This window comes from Camelus bactrianus, chromosome 5 (assembly GCF_048773025.1).
Source record: "Camelus bactrianus isolate YW-2024 breed Bactrian camel chromosome 5, ASM4877302v1, whole genome shotgun sequence".
NCBI classification, from domain to species: domain Eukaryota; kingdom Metazoa; phylum Chordata; class Mammalia; order Artiodactyla; family Camelidae; genus Camelus; species Camelus bactrianus.
The window spans coordinates 61,020,340-61,032,886 of NC_133543.1; the positions used below are offsets into that span (position 1 = coordinate 61,020,340).

Here is a 12,547-nt window from a genome sequence, read left to right on the forward strand (position 1 = left end):
AGAAAGTGTAGGACAAAGATTAAAACATAGGTTTTACTACTAAATCTGTCAAACTCTACTGCCTCCTGTGACTTCTGTTCACACCTTAATTCAGAATTCCTTGCAGGCACTCATTTTGTGCTCCTATATGGCTCTCTGTAAATTTTGTTGTATATGTTGACTTGTAAGTTGTATCAGTTAATTTTGCTGCATTACAAATAGTTCCCCAATGTAGGGGGATTACAACGAGAATAACTTGCTCTTTCACATGATTCTGTAGGTTGTAGATGGTTTTTTGGTTCCACTTGGTATTTGCTGGAGTCACTCAGGAAGCTGCACTCAACTGGTGGTTGGGGTGGCCAGAAGGTCTAAGAACGCTTTTCTCACATGCCTGGGTCCCTGTGCTGTCAGCTATAGTACGCCAATTCTCCTTCATATGGCCTCACTCTCAATGTTTTCTCTGGGACCAGGACCTGGTCTCTAGGACTAGGACCACTTCACATGGCCTCTTTCTAGAGGGATAGACTGTACTTTCTTACAGTATGGGGGCTGTCTTCCTAAAGGAAGAAAGCAGAGGCTCCCAGTCCTCTTAAAGATGAGCTTAGAATTGGCTTAGCATCACCTTGCCACACTCTGTTGGCAAAAGAAGCCATGAGACTTGTCCAGATTAAAGGAGTGAGGAAAGAGAGTTTACTCCTTGATGGGAAGAGCAACAGAGAATTTGTGGCCATCTGTAATCCACCACTCTGTATTCTTCATGTGGGTGTGTGGCACTGACATCCCAGTGAAACCCCTCAAGGCAAGATCTAGGTCTTCTTGACCTTGCAATTGCTTTTAGCATCTAGAACTATGCTCTGCATACGATGAGTTTCAAAAATGTCAATGTACTGACTGTAGAAAAATCATACCCTATAAAAATTTCAGTAGGAGAAAAAGCATCCCAGAACACTCGTAACAGAACACAAATCCTCAGGGCATCATAGGCTCCCCACCAGTGAAATTTGTTAAGTACCTATTTCCAACCATTTTCTTACCAGAGAAACTTTGGAAATGCACTGACATTTCTTTCCAAGTTTTCTGTTTCTGTGCTCACCTAATTTCAGATGCTCACCCACCTGTCTGAGCTGAAATACGGAGCCTTTCTGCTGATTCGTGTCTAAAAGCCATGACAAACGGTACATTTGGAATTGAAGGCAAATGGTGATTTAACATTGTTCAACCAATTAACAATTGTATAAAACAATTCTGCTAAAATAAGATCTCTGTTCTTTTTTGGTGGGAGGGGACTGTCTTTTAGAAGAAAATGACATTGCCTCAGGCATTACATAAACAACAACTTGATTCTCTCACCACCTATTTTGAAGCATAGGTGCTATGGGACTCACCCTAGGCACACAGTGGGGCAACGCCACGTACTTGTTCACTACTTTATAAGGGGTTCTGCTAGGTAAGCTGTGTGCACCTGTGCTCACACACACATCTGCATAAGCCAATAAATAAGTTGAAAAATAAAAAGAAGATAAAATTGTACAAGCATAAAAGAATGAGACTGAATGGAAATCAGCTGTTAGGTGATCTTTTCAGTAAAACAGGGATGGCTCTAAGGAAGGTGAAATAGCTCAGATAAATTTACCCTACCTTTCTTCGTATTCAGTATCCTGAAGCAGACAATTGTGTGTTTGCTGTACTGAAAGTAACATCTTTTTCTTCCATTTAGGCCTCTTTCTCTGCCAAGATCCCTGTAAGTAGAAAATGACAAAAATTTATGAGGGTTACATCTAAAAGCAAAAGCCTGGGGCATATTGTTGGAAAGATAAAGACTGTTCATTTGGGAGTTCTCGGTTCCTTTATTACCTGAGAAAAGATGGAGTAGTAATTGACATGTGGTTCTTGACAGATGTTGACAAGGTAAAAACATGTAACTGAGCCCCTTGGAGTTTTTGCGAAGGGTGATTATGATGCTTGTCTCCATGTTCTGTAACCTCAAGAGTACAATCAAATTTCCCCCCTTACCCTAAGTGCCAAGCAGACATCCATGCAGATGTTATAGGGCTCTATCAGCATCTGGCCAAAGAACAGAATTCTCTTATCTCACATCAAAGGCATACACAACAGAGACCACTGAATGTGGAGTGAGTGCTTTGATATATTCTATTGTTAATCTCTCTTGAAATAGATTGATTGCTATGGAAAAAGAATTCACCAAAATTTTTTCCTTTTCAACTATCAGTTCTTGCATGTGGGCATGCACCGTAACATTAAACAATCTGTTGTTTTGCTCCAAAATTGTATCCATATTTTGTTTGATAAGATAATAGGATGATAGGAATACTAACAAATATGCTATTAGAATAGCCTTGCATAAGAATAAGAATTAGATTTAGATAGGAAATATTTTCTCCATATTTGCCAAACACCCAGATGAAAAGTTGAAAGACTGTCAATCGTGCAGATGTTCTACAGATCCAGATGTCATGTAGAGAGGATATCTGGCAACAAATAAAACTTTCCTTTTTCATCCTAGTTTCATTTTGTACGAAATTATAGGATAATGGAAATCACAAGCCTATTTAAGTTTTTAGAAATGAAAGTGGAACAAAATCTAAGAATACTGTTTTTATGTTTCTTTTAAGTATGTCTGCAGTCATAAACTGAGAATTCCTAGGGTCTTAATGAAAGAGAATGGTTCATGATAAGCAAAATATACTGACCTAATTTCAGAACACCCTGCATTCTTTTCTCACTTTATATTCCTCCACACTTTAAGAATCTGGCTAAATAATAATTTGAGATTTGTTTGTTTTCTGCTTATATTTTGCAGTTCCCCCTCTCCAATATTCACTCCAGCTGCAGGTTCTGTGGTTTGTTAGTAGAGAGGGGGTGCATATCAGAGGGAAAAGTAAAATAGCTCTAAAGCTTCTTAAATTTGGTTTCCAAAAGCTTAACCTTCAAAGGAGTCCAGTTAATACACAGAGATAAAGACATGTGCTCTTTTTTCCACACTCAAGTCTGCGGGATAACACACACACTGAAACTGAACAGCGCACTGAGACAATATGCTATCACAATTGGGTCAGTCAGCTTAGGTGGGCTTAGGTGGGCTTTCAAAATAATCATGGGCAAAATATCTTTGCAACACCAAAGGGTTATTTCTCTTTCACACTGTAAGTTTGCGCTGGGTCCTCTTTAGTCGATATCCAAGCCAAAGGAGAAGGCCCTACATGGAACACTGGCTTTCTTAAGGCAAAGTGGGGAAAGAGCAATGTTAAATCACACCATATTTCTTAAAGCCTCTGCTCATCAGTGTCTCATGTCACTTGTACAAACATACCATTGGACAAAGCGAGTCATCTGGCCAAGCCTGATAATCTTTGGGTAGGAAATGTAATCCTGTCACTGGGAGGGGATCCACTGGGAGGATCCAGCAGGGAAAGGCACTGAATATTTTTACCCCATTACAACTTACCACAATTTTTTTGAATTGAGTTATAGTCAGTTTACAATGTTGTGTCAATTTCCAGTGTAGAGCACAATTTTTCAATTATACATGAACATACATATATTCATTGTCGCATTCTTTTTCACTGTGAGCTACCACAAGATCTTGTATATATTTCCCTGTGCTATACGGTATAATCTTGTGTATCTATTCTACAGATGCCTGCCAGTATCTACAAATTTCAAACTCCCAGTCTGTCCCTTCCCACGCCCCTCCCTCCTGGCAACCACAAATTTGTATTCTATGTCTATGAGTCTGTTTCTGTTTTGTATTTATGTTCATTTGTCTTTTTCTTTCTGGAGAGGCTATGGAGAAAAAGGAACCCTCCTACACTGCTGGTGGGAATGCAGTTTGGTGCAGCCACTGTGGAAAACAGTATGGAGATTCCTCAAAAGACTAGGAATAGACTTACCATATGAGCCAGTAATCCCACTGCTGGGCATATATCCAGAAGGAATCCTACTTCAAAAAGACACCTGCACCTCAATGTTCATAGCAGCACTATTTACAATAGCCAAGACATGGAAACAGCCTAGATGTCCATCAACAGATGACTGGATAAAGAAGATGTGGTGTATTTATACAATGGAATACTATTCAGCCATAAAAATGACAACATAACACCATTTATAGCAACATGGATGTTACTGGAGAATGTCATTTTAAGTGAAGTAAGCCAGAAAAAGAAAGAAAAATACCATATGAGATTGCTCATATGTGAAAAGAAAAAAAGAAAGAAAAGAAAGGAAGGGAGGAAGGGAGAAAGAAAGGAAGAAAGGAAGGAAGGAAGGAAGGAAGGAAGGAAGGAAGGAAGGAAGGAAAGAAGAAAGAAAGAAAGAAAGAAAGAAAGAAAGAAAGAAAGAAAGAAAGAAAGAAAGAAAGAAAGAAAGAAAGAAAGAAAGAAAGAAAGAAAGAAAGAAAATTACCATAACTATTTAAATGTGTATTATATGCTTAGTTGTACAGATCACAGGGTTAGATGTGTGTCAAAATAATTATTCATTTGGGGTGCTTTTCCTCTGAGAGATTATAAAATATGAGAGAAAACACTAATGCAGACAGAAAACAGAAGAAGAGTGAAGCACTTTCGGATGTTTCTAGATAAGTGTGCCATGCTGTGCTTTTAATCATGTAGAGAATGAGAGTAAGTTCACGTTCAGAATGGAAAACAAAGAATTGAGGGAACTGATCTCCATCTAGTCAAATTGAGAAAAGTTTGTGGTTTAGGATCTGTTTGAATGGGGAGGAAGTAATAAATAATGACAACTAATGGTTATATGTTCTTTGACAATTTATAACTGCTCTTTTACGTAATACTTTCAACAATCACCTAAAGGAAGTATCAACACTTCCCTTTAGCAACAAGGACACTAGGGTCAGGGTAATTGATTGGCCTATGTTTTCAGAATAAGTTTTAGAACCAGGATTTAAGCAATCTGCTCTAATTCTATACATTGTGTGCTTTACGTGCTGAAAGGGCAAGTGAAGAAATGCCCCGGGCACCTTGGGAGAAGCTCCAGAATGAGGGGACAGACTTGAAGCAAGCAGCCTGAGCACATGCAGGAGTCTGTTGTCTCCTTGTGGAAAAAAATGAAGGTCGTGAACTCGCCTGGGATATACCACCTCCACCTCGAGTTCTTTGAAGCCTTCAACTGGTGATATGAGAAGTACAAGAAATAGTGATGACCTACAAGCTGGATGATAGAAGAGCAAGGACATTACTGACGCAGACTGTAGCTACAGAATTTACTTGAGCTTAAAAGTTAGATGTAAAACCATCTTAACTATTTAATCTAATATTCTATCTCCCATACCAAACTCCTTAAGCTAGGAGGATATTAAGTGGAAAATGGGTTCTTGATCCTCTTTGGAGAAAGATCTGTGGTTCCTATCATTGGTGGAAAGGGGCAGAGTACTAGCACTGGTGACAGACATTGGGATGCTGCCCACTTCTGGTCACAGATGACAGTGAGGGATGCTACAATGATTTTGGTTTCTATGCTGGTTTAGGTCTTCTGAGAAGCAGTCACCAAGGTGAGACTAGACATGCAAGAGATTTATTCCCTGAAAAACTATGAAGGTTAAAGAGGAGGGAGCAGGAGAGAGTGGGGAGAGCATCAGACTATGATGCAGGTCTTACAATTGTGAAGAATGGGAGGAAGGAAGGAGAATTGGGTAGAAAGAGTCTCAGACTGAAGTATAGTTCTAGGAAAGTTGTAGCCGTGCTCTAGGACTTGGGGAATTTTCAAACCCAAATAGCCAGTCATGGGAATTCTGTGTCTAGCAGGAATGGGTTGGGAATACTCCCCTCACTGAGCTCAGCCCAGCCATTGGCTGAGAGCACCCTGTGGGAGGTGTAGCCTCAGTGTGAACACTGAAATGGATCCAGAGGAGCAGGAACTGGGACCAGCAGTCAACTACGCTCCCCACAGCAGCAGACCTGAGACCATGCCTCCTACTGCACAGAACTAATTCTCCATTTCAGTTTGGGGAAAGCTCCTCATGGTTCCCATGGGCCTGTTTTCACGAGGAGAAACTTACAGGGAAGTGAGTTGGGTGAACGAGAGTTCCTATCACTGGTTGGCCTCAGGGCTGTTACTGGTACCCTCCATTATGCAGCCTGAATTCCCCTCATTCTCTGCTACCACCTTGGAATGTCTAAGTGCCTTACCTAGTGATGCTACTTGAATCTCTATTCCATAAATGTCTCAGCCTTTGGCAATCATGTTTTTCACATCAGGTTGCTGGACACGTCTGTTAACCATTAACGTGGGGCAAGGAGGTATCAGTTGGTGCCCAGATGGATCACCTGGGCTCCACACATATGCCTCTCAGACCCTATTCTGTAAAAGCAGCCCTACCTCCTCCTGTTGATCAAGGTAAATTCCCCTGCCAGTGCCCTGCCATGATCATTCTTCTTCTGGCCTGCTGGTCCATGGTGCTCCAGTAGCAGCCAAAGCTAACAGATCAATGGGACCCTGTCTTTCTTCCCTGGAAAGAGTGTTGTCTCTCTGGGGAGTTCATCGTTGTGAGAAGCATAAAATCCCCCATATGTCACCGGGAGGGATGGAAAGCCAATCCTGCTTCCAATCCTTGGTTCCAAGATCCATGTATTCTTCCTACTGGGAACACAGAACCATGTGGAACTTCTTGATTTAAGGCAGAGGCTACCTCCTGGAGGATGGAACCCTAGCCTTGCAGAGGGCTGCCTCTGAGCTGAAGCTTCAGCTGTGCCTCAGGAAGGCTGGTCCAGCGCTCTCTGAGGCTGGCTGCTTCTGGATGGTGTGGTATAAGAACAGTGGATCCCACAGTTGTGTCCTGTAACTCCTTTGCTTTGAACTGGTTGGGTGCTGTGCTGTCTCAGATCCATGCCTGTGGATGTCCCCAAATAACAGTGTTGGTTGAGACTCTGCAGGCAAAAAACGCAAAGCTATACTTGGAAAAGGTATCCATCTCTGTGATGATGGACAACCAGCCTTTCTAGGATCAAAGGGGCCCAATGCAGCCAACCTGCTATGAAGTAACCAGTTGGCCGCATTGAGGAACAGTATCACTCTAGGGGCTTAGTGCTGAAACTCAGAGGCAGCAGTTGTCACCCTGGACTTTTATATGTGAGTCCATGCCAGTGGGCTCATATACTTCTGACATGATCTAAGAAAGCAGCGCAGCACAGTGAAAAGAACATAGGTTTAAACTGAAACCTAATAGCAATGTCAGCTTTGTCAAATTACACAATTTTCTCTTCTATAAATGGGAATGATAATACCATCTACCTTGCAGGGTCTTGTAAAGCTCTAATATAATAAAAATATATGTCTAATAGAATGTCTAGCACATAGCTGTGCTCAGTGAAATTTCTTAGTATGCTCTGATTTTATGTAGTTAAACCTTGCAAAGCTGCCATTTGATCTTTTCAATCTAGAAAAATGGTAATCACATGTGATTTAAATGGATATTATTAACAAAACTGGATATAATTAAATCCCAATTCCTAAAATGTCTAAGATTCTAAGATTCAGATTCAGGATCTGTTATTTACAAATTTTTTGATTTCTAAAGATTACTTATTGCTTAATCCTGCTCCCCCCCCCCCAAAAGGCATAGCATGATGGTTTAGAGGTGAAAAATTTTCTTTTTGGTTCCATGCAGTTCCAAATGATTATTAGGTTGACCTCTGATCTACGGTTCAAACCTTGGGTGCAAAATTGCTAGATTAGATAGAATTCCAAAATCCATGTGGCCTGGAAGCCCACATCACAAACTTGGGGGTGGGGGACACATACAGATAGACAAGTCATTCTATACTCTGTACCCCAGTCATACGCTCTGACAATTAAAGCAGATGACGCAGGAGAAATTAGGCAGCCATGTTCACTGCTGCTGTTCTTGTCAACTTGCTCTCTTGAAACAGCTGAAGTAAGGAGGGGAATGAATTGATATTTCTGTAAATCAGAGAATCTCTATAAATGGCAGCATAGTTTAGCACATGTTAGAGCTTTAGTATTTGTACTTCACCATAGTTTAAAACTGCAATTTTCTATTATGAGTACTTTCTGCTGCTGAAGTCACATGGGTCCTCTTGAAACATATTCACAGGTGTATTTTAAGGAAATCTATTTTTTGCCATAAGTAAGTGTTCAGTACTTTAATTATAACTCATCAAGAAAGACCATCTATTTACCTGTCTGTTGATCAAAATCTCTAAATTACGGAGGGAAGAAAAATGTGAATGCCAGCTGTACTTAAAAGACATAACAATAATTTACTTATGCAAGAAAATTATGGAGTGCACATAATAAGTTATGAATAATGCTCTACTAAGCCAACTGGATGTATCAGTTATATGATTATTCTAGACTCTATATTTCTAACCACTCATATTAAAACAAACAAACCAAAAAAACCCCACTTCAATTCTTAAAAAAAAAGTTATTAGTAAAAGAAAAAAAATCCCCTTGCCTGTAAAAGCGACTAACGGTAACTAACAGCTTATGACTTAAATGACGGTTTAAACTACATTCTATTGCTTTGGCAGCGATGTCACTGTTGCTTTAATGATTCCTTTACTTAGAATGAAAAAATGAAATGGCTTTGTTTTTACATGACAAATACTGAGGTACAGGTCTGGAAACTAGAGTTTTTGTCCCAGAAGAGCTGAGCAGATTAAGCCTGAAACAATTTTTTTTAATTACCCCATAAATCAAAGCAAAGATTAAGGCAAAGTTCTGTGAATTAATATCCGAGTCATAGCCTAGGTCCAGGTGAGGGAAAAAAAAATCAGGAAACTAAAAACAGTGCAGCCAGTTGTCAGTCTAGGAACAAGGCAAATGGTTCAAGTCGGAAGTCACATAAGTAAGTAAAAGAGCCAAGGTCCAAACCACAAAGCAGAAGTTAAGAGAATAACACAGCTGGCTCCTATCCCCAGGCTGGGAATAGAAGCCAAGCAGAGGTGCCTAGTCACAGAATCCAGAGAGCAGTTGCTCAAACAACAGAGCTTTTTTTGTTTCCTGCCCTTTAAAAAAGGCAACAGAAGATAATTAGTGTTTGTGTCTCTCTGGCATGGTCAGATTAGAGGCAAGTATGGGCTGACTGAGAGGGTGCACCTGTCCGACAAGATCAGGAGACATTCTGATTCCCTGGAGGTCACTGTCATGGGACATGAGGCTGTAGACAAGTCAGATCTGACTGACTGAATGCTCTTGAACTAACTCACCTTGGCCAAGTGACTTTTTCCTGCATAATTTCCTTATTTCAGGATAAGAGAAAGAGAACCAGGAATCTGAATTGTTGTACATGGCAAGTATGACTTCTTTTAGACAATCTCTCTTATATTATGTCTAGTTAATGATATTAAGGGCTGGAATTGTATCCTCAGGGAAGGAGAGTACTGAGTCTGTGTATCTCTTAGAGTCAAACCAATGGGAGAGAAACAGCAGGTGAAGGGGAAAAAATGGTTTAATTGGGTAGTTTGAAATTTTGAAAAACTCCATAATCCATGTCCATGTTATACTAACAACACACTTGCTTTTCCTTGACCCCGTGTCATCATGATTTTCCAGTCCTCTCCTTACCAGTGGCAGAGTGTAAATGAGAAATGGAGAGGTACGGCCAGCCCACTGTCCTCCTGGGAGACTAGGAATATACACCTCAGAGCTCCAGTCAGTGGGCTCCCAACAGAGCAACAAGTGGAAAGTCTCCCCTAGTGAGGTTTTAAGCTAATGAGTTTCTCTGACAGGAAGCTTTTCTTCTGATACTGTCTAAATTTTCCTCTTCCTAACCCCTCTTACTGCTCACTCCCAGTGTTATCTCCTTGTGCCCTGGAAAACAATACCACCCCCTCATCAGTGTTCTATTTTCAGACCCCATTTAGTCAGTCTATATAGATGGTTTATATTTAGCTCCTCTTAAGTTTCTCCCATTAGTCATTCAAACGTCATTCCCTTAGTCATTTTTGTTTGGTGGGTTATTTTTCAGTTTATGATATGGGGCCTAACAATGAAAACAGCATTTCCAGGGACAGCTCATAAGGGTGGGGTCAGATACTTTAGTCTATAGACTGAAATGATGTTGCATATTTCTTGGAAACTAATCCAGTTTTTCACTCTTTTTCAACCCATATCTCCTTGGCCTCACCCTGCTTTGAGTTTCTTCTATCAGTGATAGTTTTCCTTCTGGGAGAATAGTTTCTAGGATATGTCATTATCCCTAGAACTTAGCACCATGCCTGGCACTTTGCTGGAAATCAAGATATACCTGTGATATGAAGGAATAAATAAATGTTTAAAACGTTGCTGGTAAGAATTATTTCTATTTCTTTTTTCTGGATTTAGACGATTTTTCTGTTTCTCTATTTTTTTTCTGTAATACCTCTTAGTGCTTTACTTCAACTTAACATATGTTATTAATTAGACTATTAGAGTACAATCTCATTCTGTACAAGAATTTATATGTATATTTTTGCATAAAATTTGCTGAGCCACATGCCTTGAAGCGATTCTTGCCATAGGATTTCTTGCCTGGTAGCTGACTTATAAATAATCTAGTCTGATTCCAACATTTTACAGATGTGAAAGCTGACATCTGGAGAGTATAACAGGCTTTTCGGATTATAGGAAATTCGATTAAAAAGTTTTGGACAATAATTTTCTCTTTTGTTCATACTTAATTCTTTGTGCTGGGAACTGACACCATGTTGTAAGTAATGGTCAACTCTTTCATATCACTCCAGTATACATTTTTTCCCCCTTACATTTGAAAATAGAGCTTCTGTTTAAAAGCCTAATCTCCATCTGTAATTCAAGTTCTGCAAATTGCAGGCTCTCTGGCAACCCACTGCTGATTTGTCGCCGTTTCCCAGTTAAACCTTCTAATTCTAGAAAGTTAGAAGTTGATTTCTTAGAGTTTTGAGCCTCATTATACAGGTCAATCACCAGCATCTATCCGGGGTTTTTACTGTGGTCTCTTTTTCACCCATACCTATTTTCCTTCGTGTATTAGCGCTTTCCCTTCTACATAGAATTTTGAGGTTGGGCACATGGTGGCGCTATAGTTAACAGCTTGATTTTCTTGTGTATTTTTCCATTGCCTACTTAGCTTTGTTTTTAAACTGCAGTTATGTGAAATATGTATCTTTTAAATTCTGCTGCAGGTGAAATGATTTAATGGCTCATGACTTCTAGATTAATTTTAAACATTAAAAACATTGTAAAAACAGACTCTTGCTAATAATGATCATTATCGTAATGGCTTGAGGCATAATCATTTACCAACATTAACCAAGTGATTAAAACACATCATGAGTTTAATTTGAAAAGATTTAAAGTTCCTTTGCAATAAATGGCTAATAATATTAGCTTCATCTTTGTGAGGCCAAAATTTATCATTGTATGACTCTCTACCTCAACTGCTAGACAGAAAGAAACCCACTCTTGTTAACACCGGCCACAGTATGTCTATTGTTTACCAAGCACGTCACACTCCCTATATTAGTACTGAATTGGGCCATATGGTGCACCACGTACAGGCAATCATCACTCTTATGGCCCTGCTATTTGATAACTTATTATTTCACAATGCAAGTGACCTTAACAGATGTTAAGATTAATTACTGTGGGTCAGTAAAACCTGTATGGAAGAAGAAACTAGTTTCACTAAAACTAGGTATGATATTTATAATGATTATATCTTTTTTTTGATATAGTATTTTCATAACTTTGTTATATTGTCTTTAAAATTATCTAATTTAAAATTTAGCAATAGTCATCCAGAAATATTGTCTCAACTAACAGAAAAAAAAAAAAAAAAGCTGCAGCACTAAATTTTTTTCCACAAAGAAGCTGCCTCTGGACTTTAAGTTTAGTCACCTCCTCATTATTTCTTTTGATGAATCATGAACAAAATCGTGACCTGCTACCCAACAGGATAGTGACCTAACTCCCAAAACTCCTTAAGAAAATTAGAAGTAGGTGGGGAGAAAACCCACAATAAACAACAATCCAATAAACCAAACAAACAAACTTTGGCAACTGTGGAAGGAAAAAACCCGTATCTCATAATGGGTACTGTTTTGTTTCCAGACGTTTTCCTCAGAGGAAACAACCAAATAAGTATCTCTCACTGATTGATGTTAGAGATTAGCCTTCCACAAGCTCACTGATGAATTTTGATCTTTATGACTTGTTAGTTATTTCCTCCTCAAAACAGGTCAACATTGTTATTCCCAGTTTTCAAAGAACCAGAGACCCAAGACGGAGAATTAACATGCCCAAGATTGTTTAGTGAGTGGGTAGAAGGCACGTCAACCAGACAATAAAATGCTAATGTGAAAAGTAAACATCTACTCTCTAACCAGTTTCTTTCAACTGTTTCAAAACTGCATTTCTTTAGAATGCTAGTCTGTGGGTAGACCAGAAAGTCTGGATAAGTAAGGAGTTGAAAAACTTCCCAAAGACAATCAGATACTTCAAAACTCATACACCAAGGGATGGAGGGTATAGCTCATGCGGTAGAGCACATGCTTAGCATGCACAAGGTCCAGGGTTAATCCCCAGTACCTCTTCTAAAAAAGAA

General features: G+C 39.4%; 1 protein-coding gene across 10 annotated transcripts in view; it reads right to left on the minus strand.

The window, feature by feature from the left end:
* NEUROD1 (neuronal differentiation 1) overlaps positions 1-12,547 on the minus strand; it is a 175,386-nt gene that overhangs the window by 40,712 nt on the left and 122,127 nt on the right. For all 10 annotated transcript variants that reach the window (XM_074364003.1, XM_074364002.1, XM_074363995.1 and 7 more), the window contains one exon: positions 1,618-1,718. The gene's annotated coding sequence lies outside the window, so the exon portion shown is untranslated. The remainder of the gene's footprint in view (positions 1-1,617; positions 1,719-12,547) is intronic.